The sequence below is a fragment of the Trachypithecus francoisi genome, unplaced genomic scaffold (genome assembly GCF_009764315.1).
Source record: "Trachypithecus francoisi isolate TF-2019V2 unplaced genomic scaffold, Tfra_2.0 Lachesis_group2, whole genome shotgun sequence".
Lineage (NCBI taxonomy): Eukaryota > Metazoa > Chordata > Mammalia > Primates > Cercopithecidae > Trachypithecus > Trachypithecus francoisi.
Window position 1 is genome coordinate 139,622,734 of NW_022681465.1, and position 26,584 is coordinate 139,649,317.

General features: G+C 41.2%; 1 protein-coding gene across 5 annotated transcripts in view; it reads left to right on the forward strand.

The window, feature by feature from the left end:
* Nucleotides 1–9,671: 9,671 nt before the first annotated feature.
* SLC36A1 (solute carrier family 36 member 1) overlaps nt 9,672–26,584 on the forward strand; it is a 59,949-nt gene continuing 43,036 nt past the window's right edge. The window contains exon 1 of one of the 5 annotated variants that reach the window (XM_033180659.1): nt 9,672–9,856. The gene's annotated coding sequence lies outside the window, so the exon portion shown is untranslated. Of the gene's footprint in view, nt 9,857–20,327; nt 20,727–24,668; nt 25,420–26,584 lie in introns of those variants that run through there. The other 4 variants (XM_033180662.1, XM_033180658.1, XM_033180660.1 and 1 more) reach the window with 4 other exon arrangements.

The following is a 26,584-nucleotide window of genomic DNA, read 5'->3' on the forward strand; positions in this document are numbered from 1 at the left end:
GGGCAGAGGTCCCTGCAGCCTTCCGCAGTGTATTGTGTGCCTGGGTTCTCGAGACTGGAGAATGGCGATGACTTTTACCACACATACTGCCTGCAAACACATTTTTAACAAAGCACATCCTGCACAGTCCTAAATCCATTAAACCTTGAGTCAACACAACACATGTTTCTGCGAGTACAGGGTTGGGGCTAGGGTTACAGATTAACAACCTCTCAAGACAGAAGAATTTTTCTTAGTACATGAACAAAATGGAGTTTTAAATTTCTTTTTTTTCTACATAGACACAGTAACAGTCTGATCTCTCTTTCTTTACCCCACAGCATCATGGCTTATTTAGCCAGCCCCTGTATGTAGTTGCTTCCGTTTTTTGCCACTCTCAGCCAAGCTGAAATGAATAATTGTGGACATGGAATTTCATACATACATGAGGGCTTGTCTGTTGGATACATTCTCAGAAGTGGAGGTAGTGAGTGGGTCAAGGGTAATTGCTTTTAGAGTTTTGAGAGACATTGGCAAATTACCCCCATGGAGCTGTTTCGATTGCTTCTGCACCAGCAGAGGGTGACAGGGACTGTTTGCACCTGATCTGGCAACCACCGTATGTCACACTTTCTGTCCTGAGTCGCAGCTTCCTGTGGGGTTCGTTTGCTTTTTGGGGCTTAGTTCCTTATTTTTCACTTTGTTAAGAGTTTTGTCAGACTGAAACCTGTTCAGAGGTGAGTTAAGTTGTCAGGGGCCGGGAAAGTAGGTCTTAGGAGTAGAGCATGAAAGGACCTAGTGGAAACTAGGATGGCCGTACATACTCACACCCTGCCCCTGTCAGAACGGCTGTCACTGGGATGAGGGGGAGACAGTGCCATGCACTTAAGTGGGAAACCCTGTGCAGCAACTTTCACCCTAATCACAGCACTCAGATCTCTCCAACATAAGGCAAGCTCCCTGCCACTCTGGGTGTTCAGACAGAGATGGAGGGATGCAGGATAGGGTTGAAGGACATTTACATTATTTTGATGTGCATTCCTCTACTGCAGAGGCTGGAGAGTGAACAGTTACATCTCCCAGACTCCTGGAAGGCACAGTTCTAGACAGAAAATAGAAAAGTCAAAACGGGAGTCCAAAGTCCACTGCAGCAGCAGCACCAGCGGATCCCCAGGACACAGCTACAGCCTTTTGCTCCTGACCTCTGGTCCCCCAGGGACTCAGGCTTCAGCCTCCCAATTGTGGTGGAGGTGGTGGTTCTCCCTGGTGGCAACTCCAGGGACGTGTTTCTGGGAAGTCCAGCCTTGAATTCTCTCCTCCAATCTTTCTAATGGCTATGTAAGCCTTAATTACCATTCCTAAATATATTTCTGGTATTTTTCTGCCCCAAGTATGTTTTTTCCTCTAAATCCTGACTGATAGGAGGCAGGGGTGTACAGGATGAGATGACCTCCATGGTCTTGTCTCACTTGCAATTTCTGTGACCTCATGATATTGTCCCTCAGCAGAAAAAAGCAGTCTTCAAAAATCAGTTGTTTTTACTGAGGGAGGCAATCCTGGAGGAACAAGGGGTGGCCCAGCTCCCAACTCATCCCCCTGGCTGCATCTCCAGGCCCTAGCTGGCCATACAGAAGTGAGCTCCAGGTGTCACAGTGGCTCTCTCAGATGCATTGTTCTTCTTTGTTCTCTTGGCAACAGTGTTCCAGGACAGGCAACCTGGCCTTCAGTTGGGGAGCATCCTGGGGACAAGTGATAAAGAGCATTTCCTTCCTCTGTTGCCTTTTTTTTTTTTTTTTCAGACTGAATCTCACTCTGTTGCCCAGACTGGAGTACATTGGCATGATCTCAGCTCACTGCAACCTCTGTCTCCCAGGTTCGAGCAATTCTTCTGTCTCAGCCTCCTGAGTAGCTGTGATGACAGGCATGCACCATCACACCCGGCTAATTTTTGTATTTTTAGTAGAGACAGGGTCTCACCATGTTGGCCAGGCTGGTCTCGAACTCCTGACCTCAGGTGATCCACCCACCTTGGCCTCCCAAAGTCCTGGGATTATAGGCGTGAACCACGGTGCCTGGCCATCCCTCACCTGCATTTTGAGCTCTTGAGGAAAAAGCTCCTTGTGAAATGGGTAAAGCTGTCACATCTCTGGAATGGGCAGAAAATCCACAGGATGCCTGAACCAGTTTCAGACCCTACCCCACACAGGATCGTAGGGAGAAATCCCAGGTATGAGTGCTATCTGCATGATGCTTATCCCCATGGCCTCATTTCACTCTCTCAACAACTCTAAGCAATGGATATTCTTCTCAGCATTTTACCTATGATTTAAAAAGGTTTGGGCTCAGGAATGGGGAGAGCTTGCTCAAAGTCACACAGCTAATATAGGAATAGCAAAGCTGGGACTGGAATCTGAGTGTTTCTCTGTGCCTTAGCCACATGTTATCCTGCATCTTTAGAAATCATTTAGCTCAATATTCTCCTCCTCTCATAAAATGCTTGACTTTTTCCTGCTACAGCCAATGCTTGAACACATGTAGAAATAGACTTCAAGCAGGCTGGCCTCTTAGACCTTCATGGACAGATGACCATTTTATCTTCTTAAAATATCTTTGGCAATAACATAGACTTCTTCAGAAACCCATTCCAAGATTCAGTGATACTCATTCTCAAAAAAGATCTTCCCTTCTGTGTAATTTAACAGGTTGATATAGAAGATCCCTTTTCTGTGCATGCATTCATTTTGCAAACCTTTACTGAGCTCCTTGTGCTCAGGCTCTGTGTTAGGAGGATATAGAGATAAATAAAGCCTGGTCATTGCCTTTGGGTTTCTCACCATCTGGGCAGCTAGTCTGAGTCAGGCTAGAATTAGCTAACCCCCTTTTTTTTTTTCCAAGATGGAGTCTTGCTCTGTTACCCAGGCTGGAGTGCAGTGGCACGATGCCTGATTCAACCAATTCTCCCGCCTCAGCCTCCCAAGTAGCTGGGATTACAGGTGCACATCACCACACCCAGCAATTTTTTTTTTTTGAGTCTCACTCAGTTACCCAGGCTGCAGTAGCATGATCTCAGCTGACTGCAGCCTCCACCTCCTGGGTTCAAGCAATTCTCTGCCTCAGCCTCCCAAGTAACTGGGATTACAGGTGCCTGCCACCATGCCTGGCTAAATTTTTTTGTATTTTTAGTAGAGACAGGATTTCACCATGTTGGTCAGGCTGATCTTGAACTCCTGATGTCATGATCCACCTGTCTTGACCTCCCAAAGTTCTGGGATTACAGGCATGAGCCACTGTGCCCATCCATAGAATTAGCTAACCCTTTACTGAACAGTTACTGTATGTCAGGTACTGTGTTAAGTTTGTTGCATGGATTATCTCAGTTGATGCTTATTGTCTGAAATCAATACCATTGTTATTATTCTGCTGGATAAAGCTTGATTTATTTTCTTCAGTGGAGGTAGATAATGCTTTTTGGGTATCCTCACTGGCAACATCCTTTCTCCAAGGACTAGATCAGTCTTAGTTCCTGTAACATAAAGCCTCTCCCATTTTCACCATCTGGAAATAACACCCTCCTTTTCCGAATCCTTGTAGAACACTGAGTTCATTCCCTGGAATTTCACTTCTATGTGTACATATCATCCTCCCTAGGCTGTGAGATCCTTAGCTGCAGGGACCCAAATGGTATATTGTGTTCATTGCTTTCGTTCCACAGTTCCCAGGTGTTGGATGTTGAATGAATGGGCCTCTAAAGAGTTATGCTTAGGATTCGAAGCATCACTTCATGGAGCATTATTTTTGCTACTAACACAACTTCTCTACACCTCTTTGCTTGTCTGTCAAGAACTACAGGAGAGCACAGATTTAGATCTTTGGGTTACTAGAAAGAAGAAGAAAAAAAATCCCACAAAAGTTTTCAGGTCCAAGGTCTCAGGCCCAGAAGCTTCTGTGGAGCAAAGGACACTTCTGAGGTCCTGCTGGCCCTGTCCTGGCAGCAGGAGCCCTGGGGGGAGGAGTTGCTGTACCCTCCCTCAGGGCTGGCAGGGTATTTTTTGGGCTGCATCATCCAGGGACTGGTAGCCGGCAGAGGCACCCTCAGGCCCAGGCAAGTGGATACCTCGCTGTTTAGCTCCACGTATTGGGCAGGTGAGGGGTTTGGAGCAGCCATGGTGATATGGTTTGGTTGTGTCCCCACCCAAATCTCATCTTGAATTATAACTCCCACAATTCCCACGTGTTGTGGGAGGGACCTGGTGAAAGGTAATTGAGTCATGGGGGTGGGTCTTTCCTGTGCTATTCTCGTTATAGTGAATAAGTCTCATGAGACTGGATGGCTTTAAAAAGGGGAATCTCCCTGCACAAGCCCTCTTCTCTGCCACCATGTGAAACTGCCTTTCACCTTCCGCCATGACTGTGGGGCCTTCCCAGCCACGTGGAACAGTAAGTCCATTAAACCCTTTTTCCTGTATAAATTACCCAGTCTTGAGTATATCTTTATCAGCAGCGTGAAAATGAACTAATACACATGGCTTTGGCAGAGGCTATGAGCAAGAATAGCTTTGGCATGCAGGAGCTGCAAAATATGATCTCAGCTCTTGGGCCTTAATAAGTTCAAGAGCTTAAATACAGCTCCACCCTCCTTGCCCAGAGTGGCTCAGACTCTGCAGCTTAGGAAGAATGAATGACCAAAAGCATGAATGGATGGATAAATGGGCTTCTCCACTACCCACACAGAGGCCACTCACAGTTGCTCTGACAATCTGTTCTTTTCTTTCTTTTTTCCTGCCAAATGACTGAGTATCACAGGCCAGGCACTTTGATGGGTGCTGGGAACCAAACAGTTCCAGATACTGCAGTCCCTGGAGGCGATGAACTTGGAAATTATGAATATTAATCATAGTTTCCCATAAATAAGTTTTTAAAAATTCAACAGTGATAAAGCACATTGAAGGAAAATGAAAAGAGGCAGGAGTGTATAACAAAAGCAGTTGCTCTTGCAAAGGTGGTCAGCAAAGCTTTCCCTGAGAATGAGGAAAATCCCTTGCATTGCAATGTCTTCCCCACCTTTTTGCTCCCACTCAAAGGTGGCTCCCCGTGAGGCCACTGCTATCTTTGCAGGCCTCTGAGAGAAGTGTCTTTTTTCCTCACCCCCCTCATATTAATATCACAGGGCCAGGAGGGGGTAGGCATCCTTGCTCCCCCTTGCTTTCAGATCCCCAAAACTCTTATCCCCTGGTTATTCAATTAAATACTAATCTAGGTACTCCTGTGAAGGGAATTTGCAGATGTCATTAAAGTCTCAAGTCAGTTGACCTTAAGATGTGGAAGCTAGGAAGCTATCCAGGTGGGCTTGACTCAATCAGATGAACTCTTTAAATGCAGAATTTTATCTGGCTGGGCAGAAAGGGAGGTCAGAGAGACCAGAAGCATGAGAAGGGTTTGATGTATCATTGTTGGCTTGAAGATGGAGGTGGCCACATTTCAAGGAATACAAGGAGTAGAAGCAAAAAGCAGTCAGACATCAAGAAGCCCGAGCCCTTAGTTCTATTACTGCCAAGAACTTGAATGAGCTTGGAAGAAAATGCTTCCCCAGTCACTTCTACAGACAGAATACAGCCTGGAAACACTGTAATTGCAGCCTTATGAAATCCTAAGCAGAGGACCCAGTGAAAGCCATACCTAGACTTCTAACCTAAAGAAATGATGAGATAATAAATGTATGTTTTGTTAAGCTACTGAGTTTGTGGCAGTTTGTTACATGGAGGCAGAAAATGAACACACTCAATAAAGCATTGTGATTCTGGGATTCCAGTTTATAATTTTCAGAATAAAATACTCATTATAATTATTACCGTGGTAATATGACAGGCTAGGTAACCAGGTTGGCCTTGCTGCTGAATATAACTAAAACTTCTGAATAACATATATAACATATATGTGTGTGTGTGTATATATATATATATATATATATTATTATTTTTTTTTTGAGATGGAGTTTCACTCTTGTTGCCCAGGCTGGAATGCAATGGCAGGACATTGGCTCACCGCAACCTCTGCCTCTCGGGTTCAAGAGATTCTCTTGCCTCAGCCTCCCAAGTAGCTAGGATTACAGGCACCCACCACTACATCCGGCTGTTTTTTTGTGTGTGTTTTTAGTAGAGACGGGGTTTCACCATGTTGTCCAGGCTGGTCTCCAACTCCTGACCTCAGGTGATCTGCCTGCTTTGGCCTCCCAGAGTGCTGGGATTATAGGCCTGAGCCACTGCCCCAGGCCTGAATAACATATTTTTTAAAAAATTCTTAATAATATTGAGGGGAGATCAAGAGAGCAAGGAATTTCTAGGTGAGTACTCACTCAGCCAGGTGAAGACGGGAACTCTGAGACCTTAGTGGAATGCAGCTACAGCTTCACTCCCATGGGTATTTGCTCAACCCAGTGAAGTTGAGCTTCAATATTATGGCCTTATGGGGCATGAGACAAATTCCAGAGCTGAGGACCTCTTCCTCAGAGTAAGAGGGAACTAGAAATAAATCAATATCCCACTCCCACGCTACTGCCTCCCTACCTCCCAATCAAGGGACTTGGAAAAATAGCGACTGTCCTGAACCTAGTGCCCAGAGGATGGAGTAAAATTGTGGCTAAAATGTGGAATGAGAATTCAAGCTTCACTCAGTTCCACAGTCCACTTCGTCTACCGTGGTGGTTCAAAATACCTCCAGCCTAGAATGTAGTTCACAAGAACCTAGACTGATAGTTGCCAGCTGCTGGCAGAAGCAAATACAAAGTCTTTCAGGAGGAACTCACCTTCATCTCAGATCTCAAAGAATTTCTGTAAGTAAAATTCCAAGGAGTAGCAAAACAAGAGAAAATTTAAATAGAGCACAAGAACTTTGCAAAAGAGAAATGTATGATACAAACGAAAAGTGGCTTTTTAAACATATTTAGAAACAAAAAAAATGTACTGGAAAGTATGTACAAGGAGAAAGATACTCTGAAGCGTAATCAGGTGAAATTGAAAGTTAATTAAATAAAACTTCTAGAAAATAGAATTATAGTAGTTGAAATTTAAAACTGAATATTAATTTGAATTTTAAAATCTATTTGAGTTAATTTTAGTTGAAATGGATAGACTTGATAGGAGATTATACACAGTGAAGAGAGAATTAGTGAATCAGAACTATATCTGGGAAAGGTATTCATAAGATAGTCCACAGAGACCAAGGGATGAAAAAACTAAAAGAAAAGTGAGGGAAAATGGAAAATACAATGAAAGACCTAAATATATCCTACATCTGTTATGGACTGTGTATTGAAATCCTAGCTCTCATTGTGATGGTATTAAAAAGGGGGATCTCTGGGAGGTAATTAGGTCATGAGGTAGAGCCCTCATGACTAGGATTAGTGCTCTGTAATAAGAAACATGAGAGAGTTTGGATCCTCTCTGCTCTTTGCTATGTGAGGATACGATGAGAAGACAGCCACATGGAAGCCAGGAAGTGAGCTCTCACTAGACACAAGATCAGCTGGCAGCTTGATCTTGGACTTTTCAGTCTCCAGAACTGTGAGAAATAAATGTTTGTTGTTTAAACCACCCAGCCTATGGTAATATGTGATAGTAGCCCAAACTGACTAAGGCAACATCAAATCAGACTCCTAGAAGGAAAGTTTAGAGAGAATGTGGTAGAATAAATACTTGAAAAGATAATGGCTGAGAATTGTCCAGAAATGATGAAAGACACCAACCCACAGATTCAAGAGGACCAGTGAATTCCAAGCAGTGTAAATAAAGGATACACATATCTGGACACTTTATAGTGAAACTTCAGAACATTAGAGGGATCTAAAGTCAGCCAGATTGGTGAAAAGTATTACATTCAAAAGGATTGCAGTGTAAAAGAAATTTCAAAAGGAAGAGGAAAGATTTGCAGTCAGGCTGTCAGCTGTTTTCTTAACAACAGCAGTGGAAGCCACAAGATACTGGAATGATCACCTCTATATGCTGAGAGGGTATAAACTATCCGTTAAGTGCAAAATAAAGACGTTTTCAAACAAAAGAAATTGGAGAGACCTTCACTAAAGGAAAATTTAAAGTTCATATTTAGAAGAAGATCTGAGATGCAAAAGGAAATAACCCAACAGAGGTAAATGTATGGGTAAATTTTGATTCTAATAATAAAGTATTATGGAGCATAAGAAAAATGAACTTAAAATACATGACATTATTATAAAAAATGGAATGCAGTGAATAGAGATTTTTTAAGTGCCTATATTTTCTGCAGTGACTAAAGATATTGCTTAACTTTATGTTAATACTTTATTAATTCATACATGTTAAAATTATTAGGGTATGGCTAGAGAATAGAAATAAAGTCTTTAAGTTCCAAATTATTAAGAATAAAGCAAAATAAAATAAGGGAAAATTAATCCAAAAGAAGCTCAATAAAGGAGCAAAAAAATAATAGGTGGAAGCTATAGAATAAAATAACAAGGTAAATATGACTGTAAATATATCTATAATTATTAATACAATAAATAGAAATAGAATAATTTTTTAAATATCAAAATAATATTTATAAAAGACATATCTAAAACATAAGAATGCAGGGAGTTTGAAAGTAAAAGGGATAGGAAAGATTTAGCAGGCAAATTTTACCAAAAGAAAGCCAATATATTAATATTAATTCAATAATTATTACTACTGCCCCTGCTACTACTGTTTACTGAGCACCTACTATGTAATAGGCAATATATGAATTAATCTTAACAACATCCCTCTAAGGTAGTTGCCTGAAATGTTTAAAGTATAGTTTATATACAATGAAATGTACAGATCTTAAGTGTATGGTTGAATTAGTTTTGACAAATGAATACACTGGTACAACTTACCCAGAAAGTTTCTTTTTGCTTGTTTGCAGTCAAACATCACCTCTCTCACTTACCCAATAACCACTGTCTAGATTTTTATCACCATAAATTAGTTTTGCCTGCTCTCGAACTTTATATTAATGAGATAATACAGTGTGTAGTCTACTCTTTCCAGTCTCTACAATACTGAAAGGCAGATTGAAGGGAGGTTGGAATGGATGTTGACGGCCACCCCACCATATCCACCATTCTGCACCTTCCTATGCAAATCATGATCAAGGACTCCAAGGGTCTAAGTGAGGGGTCACAGATTCTCACACAACCTTATGGCAAATTGTGACCAAGGAATCCTAGGGTCTATGTGAGCGATCACGGGAGAACCCATAGATTCTCATGCTGGTTATAAAGTGTGACTTTGAACAAATGCCTCTGTCTTTCTGAGGCTCAGTTTCCCATGAGTAAAATGAATGAATTGCCATAGACCATCTCAAAGAAATTCTAAACCCTAAAGCCACAGTATCATATATAATGATATATTATATATGTCCTGGGACCTATCCGGTCATGTTTGGTAGGAGAAATGTAGCTGAAGCCGGGAAAAGGAGGACTCTCAGAGTTGCAAGATCTGAGAGCTGAACTTCTCCTATTCATTTCATTGGTGAGAAACAGAAGCCCAAACTGAAGGGGACCTGCTAGTAAGTGGCAGGGCTGGGCTCAGTCTTTTTTTTTTTTTTTTTTTTTTGGGGCCTATGTCATCACTTTTTCATTGGCAATGGGTGGTGTTCCTCTCATCTAAGCACTCCCAGGCCCTTTGTTCCCATTGTGAGGTAACCCTGAGGTCTGCCTACCCCATAGAGGGTGCTTTGGGGGTTTCCTCCAGAGTTCTTAATCTGCCTGGGCCCAACCCTGGAACTATTCCTCATTCAATGGTGTCTTTTCCTGCCTTATTTCAGAAGGATCTACCAGTTGGCCCTATCTTGTGCCAAGACTGACAGCAAGGAAGCTTCTGGCTGAGTAAGAGTTTAGGGGAGGCTCTGAGTTGGGTGGAAGCTGTGAACACATTTTAGGTAGAAAGGGGCTACAGCTTTGGAGAACCTGAGCCCAATAAGCTCTTGAAGTTGTCCCCAACACAATTTGACTTTAACAATTAATATTCACATTTTTAAAAAATGCTCATGGTTAAACTATGATTTATTTTAACTGAAGGATTTACGATGAAAAGCTATAATCTCCTTATCTGACTTACTCTATCTAAAGCTGTTCTTTTTAGAACTATCTTTCTGTTTTTTAATCAGTGATTTGATCACTTCTTAGTCTTTTGGCTAAGATCAAGTGTAGCAAAATCAGTGGTTTGTTTTAGTTCTTTAGTTCTTCATTTCTCTATACAATATATCTATAATGATATTTCTCAATTGATCAACATTATATTAGATGAAAATTTGTACCTCTTAAACTCCCCTACTTTACTTCTCAATATAATTATTTTACTGTTTTAGTTCTGTATTGCTTACCTTCATAATTTTAATAATGATATAAATATAAAGCTAACTTTCTTTTAGATTATAAATAATATTCATTTCCTGTTGCTGCTATAGCAAATTACTACAAATTTAGGAGATTAGAACATGCAAATGTATTCTTTCATAGTTCTAGAAGTCAGAGGTCCTAAAATCAAGGTGCGACAGGGCTCTGTTCCTCTGGAGGCTCTAGGGAAGAATCTGTTTCCTTGTTTTTTCCAGCTTCTAGAGGCCTCCTGCATTTCCTTGGCTCATAGGCATCTTCTTCCATCTTTAAAGCCAGTAGACTAGAAACTTCTCACCTTTCTGACCCTCCTGCTTCCCTCCTATTAAAAAACCTTGTGATTATATTAGGACCATCCAGATAACCCAGGATAATCATCTCACCTTGAGATCCTTAACTTCATCACATCAGGCAAGTCCCTTTTGCCATCTAAGGTAACAAGTTCCCGAGATTAATTAATGTCTTTGAGAGCTGTGATTCTGCCTACCACACCATACATTCCACTTTACCTGGGACAATTCCACTGTGTGCCTGTTGTTCTGGTGAAATGTTAACATAGCCCCTTTTATTCTCAAAAGTGTCTCCACTTGAACAAATAAATTATATGAACACCCTGCTTATCCAGTGCTTCCCAATCTTTTTCACATCATAACATGAAGGAAATAATATTTTGGAGGTCCTTGAGATCAAAGAACAGGCTGTTCTTAACTAGAGATTTAAAAAAGAAAAACACCACAGGTGCTGTAGCTACCTTAGGGCCCACCTGGCACTCAGCACCCCCTATGACTCATTTGTGGTACCCCATTGGTCACCGCACATGACTGGGAAAGTCTTCCTCATGGTAAAGCAATATAATGTGTTTAAAGGCTGTTCTTTTGATGAGCTCCTGTGTGAGCAGCATTTTGTTCCAAGAAGAGGAGTATACCTGGGTCTCACACATGTGCTCTGACACTCCTGTCACTGTGATCCTGCCTGTAGATTGCCAGGCAGAGGTGCTCTCTGGCATCCTTTGACATATGCTCTGCAGGTCTCTGTCCCTGCAAAATTCATCATCTCTCATGCACTCTCCCAGGCACCAGAGTCCTGGCATTGGTGGCAGAGCAGTCCTGTTTAATCACAGGATGGGATCTTGAATTACTTGCAACACTTTTTTCTGAATCCTCAGCGTGCATGCATCTATTACCTCTGTCACACTGTTTTTTCTTTAAACATATTTCATTTACCACAAAAATACAATTGACATAATGTTTTATTGGGTATTAGTTCATTCTCACACTGTATTAGTTTGTTCTCACACTGCTATACTACCTGAGGCTGGGTAATTTATAAAGAAAGGAGGTTTAATTGATTCACAGTTCCACATGACTGGGAAGCCTCAGGAAACTTAGTCATAGCAGAAGGTGAAGGGGAAGCAGGCACGTCTTACATGGCAGCAGGAGACAGAGAGTGTGTGTGTAGGGGAAGCTGCCACTTTTAAACCATCAGATCTGAGAACTCCCTCAGTATCACTAGAACATCATGGGAGAAACCACTAATGACCCAATCAACTGCCACCCAGGCCCCTCCCTTGGGACTTACAATTTGAGATGAGATTTGGGTGGGGACACAAAGCCAAACCACATTATATCATAATTACCTCCTTTCAAATCATCAAAAAATCAAATAAGAAATGTGTAGAACATGCCAGATGTGGTGGCTCATGCCTGTAATCCCCCACTTTGGGAAGCCGAGGTGGGCAGATCATGAGGTCAGGAGATCAAGACCATCCTGGCCAACATGGTGCAACCTCATCTCTACTAAAAATACAAAAATTAGCCAGGCATGGTGGTGTGTGCCTGTAGTCCCAGCTACTCAGGCGGCTGAAGCAGGAGAATTGCTTGAACTTGGTAGGTGGAGGTGGCAGTGAGCTGAGATCATATCACTGCATTCCAGCCTGGGCAACAGAGTGAGACTCCATCTCAAAAAAAAAAAAAAAAAAAAAAAAAAAAGAAAGAAAGAAAGAAAGAAAAAGAAAAAGAAAAATAAATGTTTAAAGTAATAGCATAGCCTGAGGTACATTCCAGTTGTGTTGATCCGGCCCCAGCACTTTTCCTATGTACTTGAGCTGATGTTTTCTTGCTTCAGTGACTGTTTTTCATCTGTTCCACTCCAGTGCTAATTTACTTTATAAGATATACCCTCCTAAGTCACCAGCATGTCATATCCTGATGGTGTTTGGCCTTCTTTAGAGCAATTTTATTTTTTCTAATTTCCATTTCAAAGTTAAAGACTTTTCAAATTCATTTTTCAGCACTTGTGCCACTTAATGAATTCTTGAATTTTGTTGTGATTGGATTGCCAAATACTGAAATCATAATGCTGATGAATGCTTATACCACAGCAAAGAATTACCCAGACCACCCATAGGAGTTCCATGAGTGTGAATAACGGCACTGCTGTCTGTATAGTGACAAAAGTAGGTGGGCCTTTTGCATCCCAGCTGAAGTGTCCACTGTGTGGCAATAACAGCGTAGCATACTTTACAGTGTAGCAGGCAACACTCACCACAGCTAGGGGATAGGGCTCCAGCTCTGGTAAAGGAGATACGGGAAGGGTACCTACAGCATCTCCTATATGCCTCATAGGGCTGCCATGAGGATTGACTCAATCATCAAGAAACTAGCACAGTTCCTGGCACATTGTAAGCACATGATTCTTTATTTTTATTTTTTTTTAAGATACCAAACCTGAGAATTTTAGAGCTAAAAGCAACTGTAGGGGGCAGTGCTCTTAACAGAGAGAGGCTGGACAGTAGTGCGATCAGTCACAGAATGTTCAGGAGGATGGATCAGGGACCCAAGGGGTCTCAAAAAGGGAGAAGGAGAGGGAAAGGGGACACTGGGTAGGGTTCCTGTGACATTTCAGGGGCTGGTACTCTTGAAGGCTTGGGATGGGTACAGTGATTAAAAAAAAAAAAAAAAGGGAGGTTACATGCCTCAAGATTATTAAATGCAAAAGGATTAATTTCCCTAAATTCTCTCAGCAGCATAACCCCTCATGTTATAAATAGAAACTTTGGTGCCTGATCTCATCTAATTTTCCAGTAACCCAGGGAGGGAGGCAGAACCAAGGAGGGTTTTCAATCTCACTTTCCCGATGATGAAACCAAATGGAGATCAAAAGTCTTGCCCAGGTCACCCAGCTGGGAAGTAAGGGGGAAAAAACCTTCAAATTACTTTCCACCACTCAGCAGAAATAAGTCATTACCACGGGCTGGCCACACAACATGTTAGCACGTGACTGAAGCAAGTCCCTCCAGAAGCTTGTCCTTTAGGGCAGTGGTTCTACAGCATGAGAGAGCATCAGACTCTCCTAGACGGCTTGTCAAAATGCAGATTGCTGTCCCCCCATAACCCAGGGTTTCTGATGCAGTAGGTGTAGAGTAGGACCTAGAATTTGCGTTTCTGCAAGTTCCCAAGTGATGCTGACACTGCTGGTCTAGGGACCACACTTTGAGAAGCACTTGCACAATGGTTAAAACAGAATGCATGCTAGCGAGGTGCAGTGGCATGCACCTGTAGTCCCAACTACTCGGGAGGCTGAGGTGGGAGATCACTTCAGCCCAGAAGTTTGAGGCTGTAGTTTGCCATGATCACTCCAATCTGGGCAACATAGCAAGATCTCATTTCTAAGAAAACGAAACAAAAGACAGGAAAAATGGAGTGCATACTCTAAGGCAAAGTTTTTAATAGTATGTGCTATAAGCAAGAGGTTGTATTTAATGTGACTATGTTAATATACATCAGAGCTTCTAAGAAGACCTATGAAAAAACAGTTGTGCACATATTGAAAGTGGAGGAGACAGTTGGGGTTAGAAGGGGGAGAAATGAGAAAATTGTGAAGAGGAAAAATCTTAAGCAAAACAACAAGTACCAGTATTTATGATTTTAAATTTAAACACCATAAATCTGCACCTTTCTATACATAGATACATATTTCTATAATTGTATAATATAGGGTTTGGAGAACAATACACACAGGCTGGTACCTGTAAACCTTTGGAAAGGGGAGTGAATTTGGGGAAAGGGGATTTTCAATTTGTATATTTCTATATTGTCTAACTTTTAAGAATATATTAACCTATTACATAATTTTTTACTGAATATCTTAATGGCTTTATTGAGGTATAAATTACATACAATAAACTGCACATATTTAAAGCATGTAACTTGATAAATTTCAACATATGTATTCACCTGTGAAATTATCACCGCAATCAAGCTGGTGAACAAATTTGTCCCCTCGAAAATTTCCTTATGCCCCTTTATAATTACCCTCTCTCCTGTCCCTCCTCTGCATTCCCAGACAATGATTGAAGTGTATTTTCTGTTACTCTATATTATTTTGTATTTTCTAGAATATTATATAAATGAAATATTTTTCCTAATGTCTTTTGCTTAGCATATTTTATGATTTATCCATGTATAATTATTTTGATATTTATCTATTTTGTAGCTGCATTAATAGTTTATTATTTTTTTAGTTGGGTACTAATTTTTGTTTTAAAATTATTTTTCAAATAAATGTTTTTGTGTATATTTAGCATTTACAACATGATGTTATGGGATACATATAGATAGTAAAATCGTAACTATAGTGAAATGAATTGTCGTCTCCATCATTTCACATAGCTACCCATTATTTGGGGTTTCTTTTTTTGTGGCAAGAGCAGCTAAAATTTACTCATTTCACAGGAATTTGAAATACAGTGCAATTTTTTAATTTTTAAAAATTTATTTTTAATTGACATAACTATACATATTTATGAGGTACACAGTGATGTATACAACGCACAGTGATTACATCAGGGTAATTAACATATCCATCATCTCAAACACTTATTTCTTTGTGTTCACAACGTTCAAAACCCCTCTTCTAGCTATGTGAAAATACATCCTGTATTATTGTTACCTATGCTCATCCTACAGAGCTCTAGAACTGATTCCTAGCTAGCTGTAATTTTGTATCCTTTAACAAATCTCTTCCTATCCTTTCCCTCCACCTGCTCAGCTACTAGCAACCTCTGTTGTCATCTAATAGCAACCTCTGTTGTACTCTTTGTACAGTACAATTGTATAACCTATAGTCCTCATGTTGTCCCTTTGATCTCTAGACTTGGGGATCCTACATATCTGCTACTCTGTATCCTCTCAGCTGCATTTCTCCATTTCCTCCCTCCAACACTCCTGGGCCCTGGTCACCACTGTTTGATTCCCTATCTCTGTGTATTTGACTTGAAAAAAAAGATTCTACATATAAATGAGATCATGCAATATTTTTTTCTTTCTCTGTCTGGTTTATTTCACTTAGCATAATGTCCTACAGTTTCATCCATGTTGTGGCAAATGTCAGGACTCCCTTCTTTTTTTAGAAAAATGTTTGTATATATACCACAGTTTCTTTATTCATTCTGCTGTCAACAGACATTTAGATTGTTTCTATATCTTGGTTATTGTGAATAAAGCTACAATGAATACGGGAGTGCAGATATCTTTATGGGGTGATGATTTCATTTCCTTTGAGTATTTGCCCAGAAAGGGGATTGCTGGGTCAGGTGGTAGTTTTATTTTTAACTTCTTTAGAAACCTTTATACTGTTTTCTATCCCACCAACAGTGTACCAGAATTCCCTTTTCTCGACATCCTCACCAATATTTGTTGTCTTTTGACTTTTTGATAATAGCCAATCTAACATGTATGAGTTGGTATCTAATAATGGTTTTTGATTTGCATCTCCTTGATGATTAATGATGTTGAACACTTTTTTATATACTCGCTGAGCATTTTTATTTCTTCTTTGGAGAAATGTTTATTCAGGTCCTTTGCCCATTTTTAAATTGGGTTGTTTTTCTATTGCTGAGTTATATGAGTTTTTGATAAATTTTGGATATTAAGCCCTTATCAGACATAGGGTTTGCGTATGTTTTCCAATTCATAAGCTGCCTTTACACTTTGTTGATTGCTTCCTTTGCTGTGCAGAAGTTTCTTAGTTTGATGTAGTCCTATTTATTTATTTTTGTTTTTGTAATCTGAGCTTTTGGTCTGATATCCTAAAAAATCATTGCCAAGGCCAATGTCCAGGAGCTTTTCCCCTCCGTTCTCTTCTAGGAGTTTTGTAGTTTCAGATCTTACATTTAGGTCTTTTATCCACTTTGAGTTGATTTTTGTGCACAGTGTAAGATAAACATCCAATTTCATTCTTTCTCATATAAAAGTCAGTATTTTCAGCACCATTTATTGAAGACGCTGTCTTTTCCCCACTGTGTTCTCTTGATGCCCTTCTTTAAAATTAGTTGACCATATATATTTGAATTTATTTCTGGGCTCTCTATTGTGTTCCATTGGTGTATCATATCTGTTTTTGTGCCAGTACTATACTGTTTGGATTACTATATCTTTGCAATATAATTTTGGATCGGGAAGTGTGATGCATCCAGTTTGTTTTTCTTTCTCAGAATTGTCTTGACTATTCAGGGTCTTTTGTGTTCTCATGCAAATTTTAGGATTGTTTCTTATATCTCAGTAAAGAATGCCATTGGGATTTTGACAGGGATTGCATTGACTCTGTATATTGCTTTGGGTAGTATGGACATTTTCACAATGTTAATTGTTCTGTTCCATGTGCATGGGATATCTTTTCATTTATTTGTGTCTTCTTCAATTTATTTAATCATTGTCTTATAGTTTTCAGTGTACATACTATTCATGTCCTTGGTTAAATTATCAAGTATTTTTTAATGTTATCACAAATAAAATCGTTCTCTTAATTTCTTTTTTAGGTAGGTAATTATTTGTGTATAAAAATATTATTGATTTTTATAATTTTTTTTTGAGATGGAGTCTCACTCTGTCCCCCAGGCTGGAGTGGCGCAATCTCAGCTCACTGCAACCTCCGCCTCCCAGGTTCAAATGATTCTCCTGCCTCAGCCCCTTGAGTAGCTGGGACTACAGGCATGCACCACCATGCCAAGCTAACTTTTGTACTTTTGGTAGAGACAGGGTTTCACCGTGTTGGCCAGGCTGGTCTTGAACTCCTGACCTCAGGTGACCCGCTGCCCTGGCCTCCCAAAGTGCTGGGATTACAGACATGAGCCACTGTGCCCAGTCATGTATGTTGATTTTTATGTTCTGGAAATGTACTAAATTCATTAATTTTACAGTTTTTTTTTTTATTCTTTGGGGTTTTCTACATATAGGATCATGTCATCTGCAGATAAAGATAATTTTACTTTTTTCTTTCTGATTTGGATGCCTTTCTTTCTTTTGCTCTTTTGACTGATTGCTCTTGCTAGTACTTCTAGTACTATGTTGAATAGAAGTGGTGAGGGTGGGTATCCTTGACTGGTACTGGATCTTGGTGGAAAAGCTTTCAGTTTTTCCCCATTAATTAAAATGTTAACTGTGTGTTTTTCATAAATGACCTTATTATGTTGAGGAATGTTCTTTCTATACCTAAACTATTGAGAGGTTTTTTTAAAAAAAATTTTTGTCAAGAAGGTATGTTGGAGTGGGGGTTAGGGAAGAAAAGGATGTTGGACTTTGTCAAATGCTGTTACCAGGTCAGTTGAGATAACCTTGTGGTTTTCATTTTTCATTCAGTTAATATGATGTATTATATTGCTTGATTAGTGTATGTTAAACTAGCCTTGCATGCCAGGGATAAATCCCACTTGGTCATGCTATATAATTTTTTTGATTGCTATTGAATTCTATTTGCAAATATTTTATTGAGGATTTTTGTACCAACATGCTTTAGCGAAATCAACCAGTAATTTTCTTTTCTTGTGGTGTCTTTCTCTGGCTTAGGTATCAAGGTGATGCTGGCCTCATAAAATGTGTTTGGAAGTATTCCCTCTAGCTCCATTTTTTGGAAGAGTTTAGTAACAAACATTCTTCTTTGAATGTTTGGTAGAAGTCAGCCGTGAAGCCACCTGGTCTTGTTGGGAAGTTTAAACAGAAAACTAGAAAGTCAAATAGTCCCTGTCTCATCTTCAATCTCTTTATTTGTTATTAGTCTGTTCAGGCTTTCCATTTCTTCTTGATTTCAATCTTGGTAGGTTGTATTTTTCTAGGGATTTCTCCATTTCCTCTGGGTCATCCAATTTGTTGGCAAATAATTGTCATGATAGCCCCATATGATTCTTTTTATTGCTGAAGTATCTGTTGTAGTGTCTCCACATTCATTTTTAAATTTTATTAGAGTCTTCTTTTTTTCTTAGAATAGCAAAGGGTATGTCAATTTTATTTTTTCCAAAAAATCAACTCTAGTTTTATTGATTTTGTCTGTTTTTTTTTTTTCTGTTGTCTATTTATTTCTGTTCTGCTCTTTATTTCTTCTTTTAACTTTGGGTTTTGTGAGTTCTTCTTTTTCCGGTTTCCTGAGGTGTAATGTTAAACTAATTGCTATCTTTCTTCTTTTTAAATGTAGGCATTTATTGCTATAAACTTCTCTCTTAGAACTACTTTTGCTGCATTCCATAAGCTTTGGTATGTTATGCTTCCATTGTCAATTGTCTGAAAATACTTTTAAAATTTTGATTTCATCTTTGACCCATTGGTTGTTTAGAAGCATGGGACCAGGTGCGGTGGCTCACACCTGTAATCCCAGCACTTTGGGAGGCCGAGGTGGGCAGATCACCTGAGGTCAGGAGTTTGAGACCAGCCTGACCAACATGGTGAAACCTCGTCTCTACTAAAAATACAAAATTAGTAGGGCATGGTGGCACACGCCTGTAATCCCAGCTACTTGGGAGGCTGAGACAGGAGAATCGCTTGAATCCGGGAGGCAGAGGTTGCAGTGAGCCAAGATTGCACCATTGCACTCCAGGCAGGGAAACAAGAGTGCAACTTCATCTCAAAGAAAAAAAAAAAGAAGAAGCGTGTTGCTTAATTTCCACATATTTGTGAATTTTCCAAGATTCCTCCTGTCATTGATTTCTAGCTTCTTATTATTATGATCTGAAAGAATATTAATATGATTTCAATCTTCTTAAATTTAAGGCTTGTTTTTTGGACTAGCATATGGTCTATTCTAGAGAAGTTCCAAGTGTGTTAGAGAAAAAATGTGTATCCTGTTTCTGTTGGATGGAAATTTCTGTATATATCTGTTAGGTTCATTTGGTTTAAAGTGCAATTCAAGTTCATTATTTTCTTATTTTCTCTCTAGTGGCTCTATCCATTGTTGAAAGTGGGATATTGACTTTCCTACTACTGTGTTGCTATCTATTTCTCCCTTCATGGCCATTAATATTAGTTATATGTATTTAGGTGCTCCAATTTTGCATGCATATATATTTACAATTGTGTTTTCTTGATGAATTGACCCCTTTATCATTAAACAATGATCTTCTCTGTCTCTTGTGACAGTTTTTGACTTCAAGCCTATTTGTTACATAATTGTTAAAGGAAAAATCTGTAACAGGAGGTAAAAGGAGAAGCCTAGATAATATGATACTGAAATGTTGCCATCCATTTAAAAATGTTACTTTAAAAATTTAAATGTATTAAAAGATAACGTTGCCCTACCCCACAGTTCCATTTCCAGTAGCAACCACAGATGAGAGTTTTTGTATGCTTCTGAAAAATTGACTGGAAGATTTTTTTTTTAAAAATGCATATTTCTTATTATAAAAGCAATACAAACTCATCGAGACGTGTAAAAGAAAATACAGCCAGTGTAAAACTTAGCAATATTTCACAAACCCACAACTCAAGGGACAGTGCTCTTCGACTGGACTCTGTCCCATGCCGCGTTCAGTTCCAACTTGCAGTCCCCAGCTCCCCGGAACATAGTTCTCCCAGCAGTGGCAGTAATAGGTCGCCAGGTGGTGCTGTGGAGCAGAGCTCCGGAGCTCAGTGAGAAAAAAAGGCGCGGCCGCGCAAGGGAGCACGTGACCTAGGCCTCTGGCGTGGGCGGTGGGATCACGTGACGAGGCCCGGAAGCGGCTGCCGGGGCAGCAAAGGAGGATGGATAGGGGCTGACACTCAAGCCGGGAAGGGTGGGCTGTGCTGAAGTCAGAGCCGGAGCCTGAGTTGGGGCCAGAACCCGAGCAGTGAGTTCCTCCACTGACGAGCTCCGGCTGGCGGCGCTCGCCGCCTTGGGCAGGACCCACCTCGCCTTCCTCCCGGCGTAGCAGATGCTCCAGGTCAGGCACTGGACCCGCCTGGGCTGCGGGTGCGCGACTCCTCGGTGTCCCCGGGCCGCAGCTGCGGTACGACGCTGGCACCCCTCTGTGAATTGGGCGAATTGTGGAGATCCCTTGTCCCTCGCGCTGTCTCCTTTGACCTCGTGGGGTTGGGATCTCACCGTCCTGTTTGACTGACAGGTGGGGGAAACTGGGGTAGATGGTGAAGACAACCCAAACGACCATCTGGGGCGTCTTTCACGCTTCGCAAAGGGCCCCAGCTGTTTCCAGTAAATGTCTTGCCCGCTGCGGGAGCCCTGCTCGGGACAGGCTAATAATGGGTCTTTGGGTCAGAACTGCAAGGACCCTGAGAAGTCGTCTGGTGCAGCTCCCTCCTAGGACAGTTGGAGAAACTGAGCCCTTACTCCAGGAAGGGGTAAGGGCTTGCCTAAGGTCATCCAGAGAGTTAATCGGAGACCCGCGATTAGAATGCAAATATTCCTAAGCTTCAGCAGCTGTTTGCTTTTCACCACACTGCCTCCTGCGGGAAACTTGACATGTGAAAAGGCACTCCTTTCTGTCCCTTTCTCTTTTTAGTCCTCTCCCTTTTTAGCTATCTGCATTTTCCACCGCTGGGGTTGGATTGGCTCTGGGTGTGGTTCCCTGTTTGTTCATTATTTTTCTGCAAACTCATCCTTCTGTAGGTTTGGTTTCTAACCGTCCTGCATTCTGTGTAAGTCACACCAAAATATGAAATATGAATCGCAGTGTGCTCCTGGGAGGATAGGTGGCTGAGCCGAGGTTGTGGAGAGCCCTAACATTAACTTGAAGAATGTAAAAAGGTATTGAAGAATGTAAAAAAAAATAAAGCAAAGGACTAGACCTTTGCTTTATTTTTTCTGTAACTTGTCAGATTTGGGATTGCTTATTTGGATGGATGTTTTGCAGTTATTTGAATTTTGCTGAAGATAGCATCATGGTGCAATGGACAGAACAGAGATTGGGGAATCAGGACGTTTTGTCCTAGCTCTGCCACTTACCTGGCAATCTTACGTGACTCGTGTTTAGGTTTCTCAGTCTAGACAGTGATGGAATTGAATCCTTAAGGGCACCTTCTGCTGTGATCTGGATGCTGTGCATCCTTCTAGGTTTGGGTTTTTGTTTGTTTTTCAATAGAGATGTAGTCTCACTATGCTGCCCAGGCTGATCTCAAACTCCTGGGCTCAAGTGATCCTCCCACCTTGCCCTCCCAAAGTATTGGGATTACAGGGGTGTGAGCCAGTGCCACTGACCAGGGTCTGTTTGGTTTTTTATTCAGAGAGATTTTACCCCCTGTGTACACTGAGTATCAGTCTTGCAACAAGACCTAACTGTTGTCTAGGAAGCAGTTGTCTCTGCTTATTCCTCTGTTGCCATAAAATCCTCCTTCTCTTTCTTCCTATCACTGTATTATGTCTAAGCTAAATACTAACAACTGAAAATGATTTTTAACTGTCTTTTATTATTTTAAACATGATCAGGGCCCTCTTCTGACTCTTGTCTAGAGCCTCGTTTACAGTAATTAACTTACTTGTACATTTAGAACATGTTTTCATTAAAGATGTTCTTGAAGTCAAGTAGAAAGGGACACAAAAGGCTCTGTCCTTCACTTTGTGTTTGCCTGGGGATGGAGGCTACGTGCAGCAGAGGCAGTGCTGATAACAGCATTAAGCCTCTCCCTTTGTTTTCTGATTGTATCATTTATATTTGCCTGCTCTGGAGTGCTTGTTTTCTCTTTAAGTCCTGTAGCTGTTCATTCAGCCTCCTCTTGTGGCAGTTCGAAGTGCTCAGAGCTGCCGAAGGCAGTGTAAGAAAAAGGGATTCCATTTATTTTGTAATATTCTAGAGACTACAACTGGGACCAATAGATGAAAGTGCCATAAGGGAAGGGTGTTTGGTAAATGTAATAACTTTCAAAGAATTAGTGGTCTCCTGTATTAGAATACTGAGCGCAGAGCTCCCTGTCACTGGAGGTAATCGTCTCTGGGCAATTACTTCGGGGATGTTGTAGATGAAGTTAGATTGTTGGGTAGAGGGTTGGACTAGACAAAGTTTTAAGTTTTCTTTCAACTCAAGAGTCTGTGACATTCTAGGACCGGACTTACTAGCATGTAGAGTGGACAGAGCAGACGTCCACTTACTAGCTTGTGGGATGGACGGAGCAGATGTCCACTTACTGGCATGTAGAGTGGACAGAGCAGACGTCCACTTAGTAGCATGTGGGATGGAAGGAGATGTCCACTTACTGGCATGTAGAGTGGATAGAGAAGATGTACACTTACTAGCATGTGGGATGGAGGGAGCAGATGTCCACTTACTAGCATGTAGAGTGGATGGAGCAGATGTCCACTTACTGGCATGTAGAGTGGATGGTGCAGATGTCCACTTACTGGCATGTGGGATGGATGGAGCAGATGTCCACTTACTAGCGTGTAGAGTGGATGGAGCAGTTGTCCACTTACTAACATGTGGGATGGATGGAGCAGATGTCCACTTACTAGCATGTAGAGTGGACGGAGCAGATGTCCACTTACTGGCGTGTAGAGTGGATGGAGCAGACGTCCACTTACTAACATGTGGGATGGATGCAGCAGACGTCCACTTACTGGCATGTAGGGTGGACGGAGCAGATGTCCACTTACTAGCGTATAGAGTGGATGGAGCAGATGTCCACTTACTAGCATGTGGGAAGGACGGAGCAGATGTCCACTTACTAGCATGTGGAGTGAATGGAGCAGATGTCCACTTACTAGCATGTGGAGTGAATGGAGCAGATGTCCACTTACTAGCATGTAGAGTGGATGGAGCAGATGTCCACTTACTAGCATGTAGAGTGAATGGAGCAGATGTCCACTTACTAGCATGTGGGATGGACGGAGCAGATGTCCACTTACTAACATGTGGAGTGAATGGAGCAGATGTCCACTTACTGGCATGTAGAGTGGATGGAGCAGATGTCCACTTACTGGCGTGTAGAGTGGATGGAGCAAACGTCTAATTTTGTGATTACTTTGTTTCTATTGATAACCTTGTGTCAGGTAACTATTCTCATGTTAAGTACTCCTGTTTTTTCTTTTTATCACCACCCTCTCTCCTCTAGTGAGTGTCTCAGTTCTTTAAATGCTTGATACCTCTTCAAAGGTCAGATGAGTGAATAGTCTTCTGCTTCTGCTTTTCCTGGCCTGGTGCTGATAACCTGTTCTGAAGTGCATGACTGATAAACACTACTCATACCTAGGCCAGCTTTTCTTTTTCCCGTGGAGGAAACTCACATGGAATCTGTTTATTTCCATCCAGGCCTTCTCTTGTTTCCCATAGAGGAAACTCTCACTGAGTCTGTTTACCTCCACCCAGGCCTTGGAAGAATCCTGTACCTCTCTCCTTTGGCCAGGCCTTACTGTGATGAGCACATAAAGATAGCCTCTACTTAATGGGCATGGGGGCCGATACACGGGGCGTTGTAAATAGGCTGAAATAGGAACCACATGGTACTGCATTTCGGGTTGTTTAAAAATCCCCCAAAACATTTCTCTTGGAAGCTTTGACACCCAGGACCAGTTGTTTTTTACTTATTATTATTATTTATTTTATTTTATTTTATTTTGGAGATGAGGTCTCACTATTTTGTCCAGGCTGGTCTTGAACTCCTGAGCTCAAGCAGTCCTCCCCGCTTGGCCTCTCAAAGTGCTGGGATTACAAATGTGAGCCACCAGGCCTGGCCCCAGGGCTAGTTCTTAATGACTATCTCTAGTAGGAAGAGCCCCTCTGTGCCTTCCTTTTCAGTGAAGTTAGGAAAACTGTCTGTGGGTTACTGAGATGTTGATGCCACTTAGATCGCCATCTGCAAGATAGGAACCTGGCTCCACAATCCAGTTTTAAATGGAGCCCATACTGCAGACTTTGTTTAGTGAACTTTCTCATTTCCTGTCCTTGAACTTATCTGTAGTGATAATCACAATTGCTATCATTAATGAGATTTTATTATGTTCCAGACAACATATCTAACATTTATTTATTTTTTCCTCCTATCTATCTTCATAACAATATTGTGATGTAGCTGTTATTAATGATATCTTTCAGATGAGGAGACTGGGGCAAAGGGAGGTGAAGTAACTTGCTCAGAGTCACCCTACCGGACTACAAACTCAGGTGCTTTTTATTATGAAGAATACCCACTGCAGACCTAATCCTGCCCCAGGCTCTGAGGCCAGCTTTGTTCGCAGGGAGATTTTAAGGGGGGTTTATAATTTAAGGTGTGGTAGAAAGAACACTGGACTGGGATGCTGGTTTGCTAGATTCTCATCTCAAATCTTTGACTACCTGGGCCCTGAATGAGTCAGCCTTTATGTGTGGACCCTGGTTTTCTGACCCCTAAGAAGGAAGCTGGAGCTTGATCTTCTCTAAAGTTATACCTGGCCCTAACATTTAGTGGTCTTCATGGTTGTGAGTAAAAGTGTGCACGTTTGCCTGTTCAGCAGCTGCTTTGTGCAGAACCTGCTGAGGTCAGCAGCTGCCCTGTGCATGTTCTAGCATCAGACTCTTACAGGAAAAAGTCTCAATTTATGTAATGTTCTGCTCTGGTAAGTTGGATGGAATTCTATCCAATGCTGTTATAACAACAAATTATGTTGAAGTCAAACCATGTTACTTCCCTCCCTGTAGACCACACATAGCAGTACAGTCTGTGTCCTTGTTCATGTTTTTAGAATTCCATCGACAGAGAGGAGAAAATACATCTGGGGAATTTGCTGCTGCTCTGAGTTCCAAAGTCCAAACCAATGTAATTGTTTGAGAATAATGGATGACACTTTTAGCTTGCAAACAAGTGGCACCATTGCATGAATTCTGGTGGGAGGTAAGGCCTAGGGTACCTATCATAATAAGATTGTATATTTTTTTGTAGTGCTTTATATAAATCTACCTATAATCAAGATGACCTAGGAAGCTAGTTAAAAATAAAACACCTCGTGCCTGTAATCCCATCACTTTGAGAGACTGAGATGGGTGGATCCCTTGAGGTCAAGAGTTTGAGACCAGCCTGGCCAACATGGAGAAACTCCATCTCTGCTAAAAATACAAAAAATTATCCGTGCGTGATGGTGGGCGCCTGTAATCCCAGCTACACGGGAGGCTGAAGCAGGACAATCGCTTGAACCCAGGAGGCAGAGGTTGCAGTGAGCCGAGATCACGACACTGCACTCCAGCCAGGGCAACAGAGGGCAACACCATCTCACAAAACAAAACAAAACAACAACAACAACAACAAAACATAGGTTGGGCGTGGTGGCTCACGCCTGTAATCCCAGCACTTTGGGAGGCCAAGGTGGGTAGACCACCTGAGGTCAGGAGGTTGACACCAGCCTGGCCAACATGATGAAACCCCATCTCTACTAAAAATACAAAAAAATTACCCAGGTGTGGTGGTGCACGCCCGTAATCCCAGCTACTCAGGAGGTTAAGGCAGGAGAATTGCTTGAACCTGGGAGACGGAGGTTGCAGCGAGTCGAGATCTCACCACTGCAATTCCCTGAGCAGCAAGAGTGAAACTCTGTCTCAAATAAATAAATAAAAATAAAATAAAATAAAATGCTCAGGTGGAATCAAGTTGGACTCAGAAATGTATTTTTTTTTATTGAAGTATGTTTCATTTTAACCCAATATATCCCAGATATTATTGCAATATATAATCAGTGTAAAGATTATTAATTCATAGGATATTTCACAATTTTTTTGGTACCAGTTCATTGAAATCTAGTGTGTGCACATTTCAGTTTTACCCAACTGTATTTCAAGTGTAAGATAGCTATTTATGGCTAGTGGTTACTGTACTGGATGGTACAACTTTAGAATATGTTACCATCTGTTGAGTCTTAATCCTCCTTTATTTTGAACAAACCCAATCACTAAAAAATTGAAATTGGAATCCTGAAACTTTAGAAGTGAAAGTGTACTTAGAAATCATCTAATGCAATCTTCTCAATTCTGTATCAAAATAAGAAAACAACTTTGGGATTAGAATG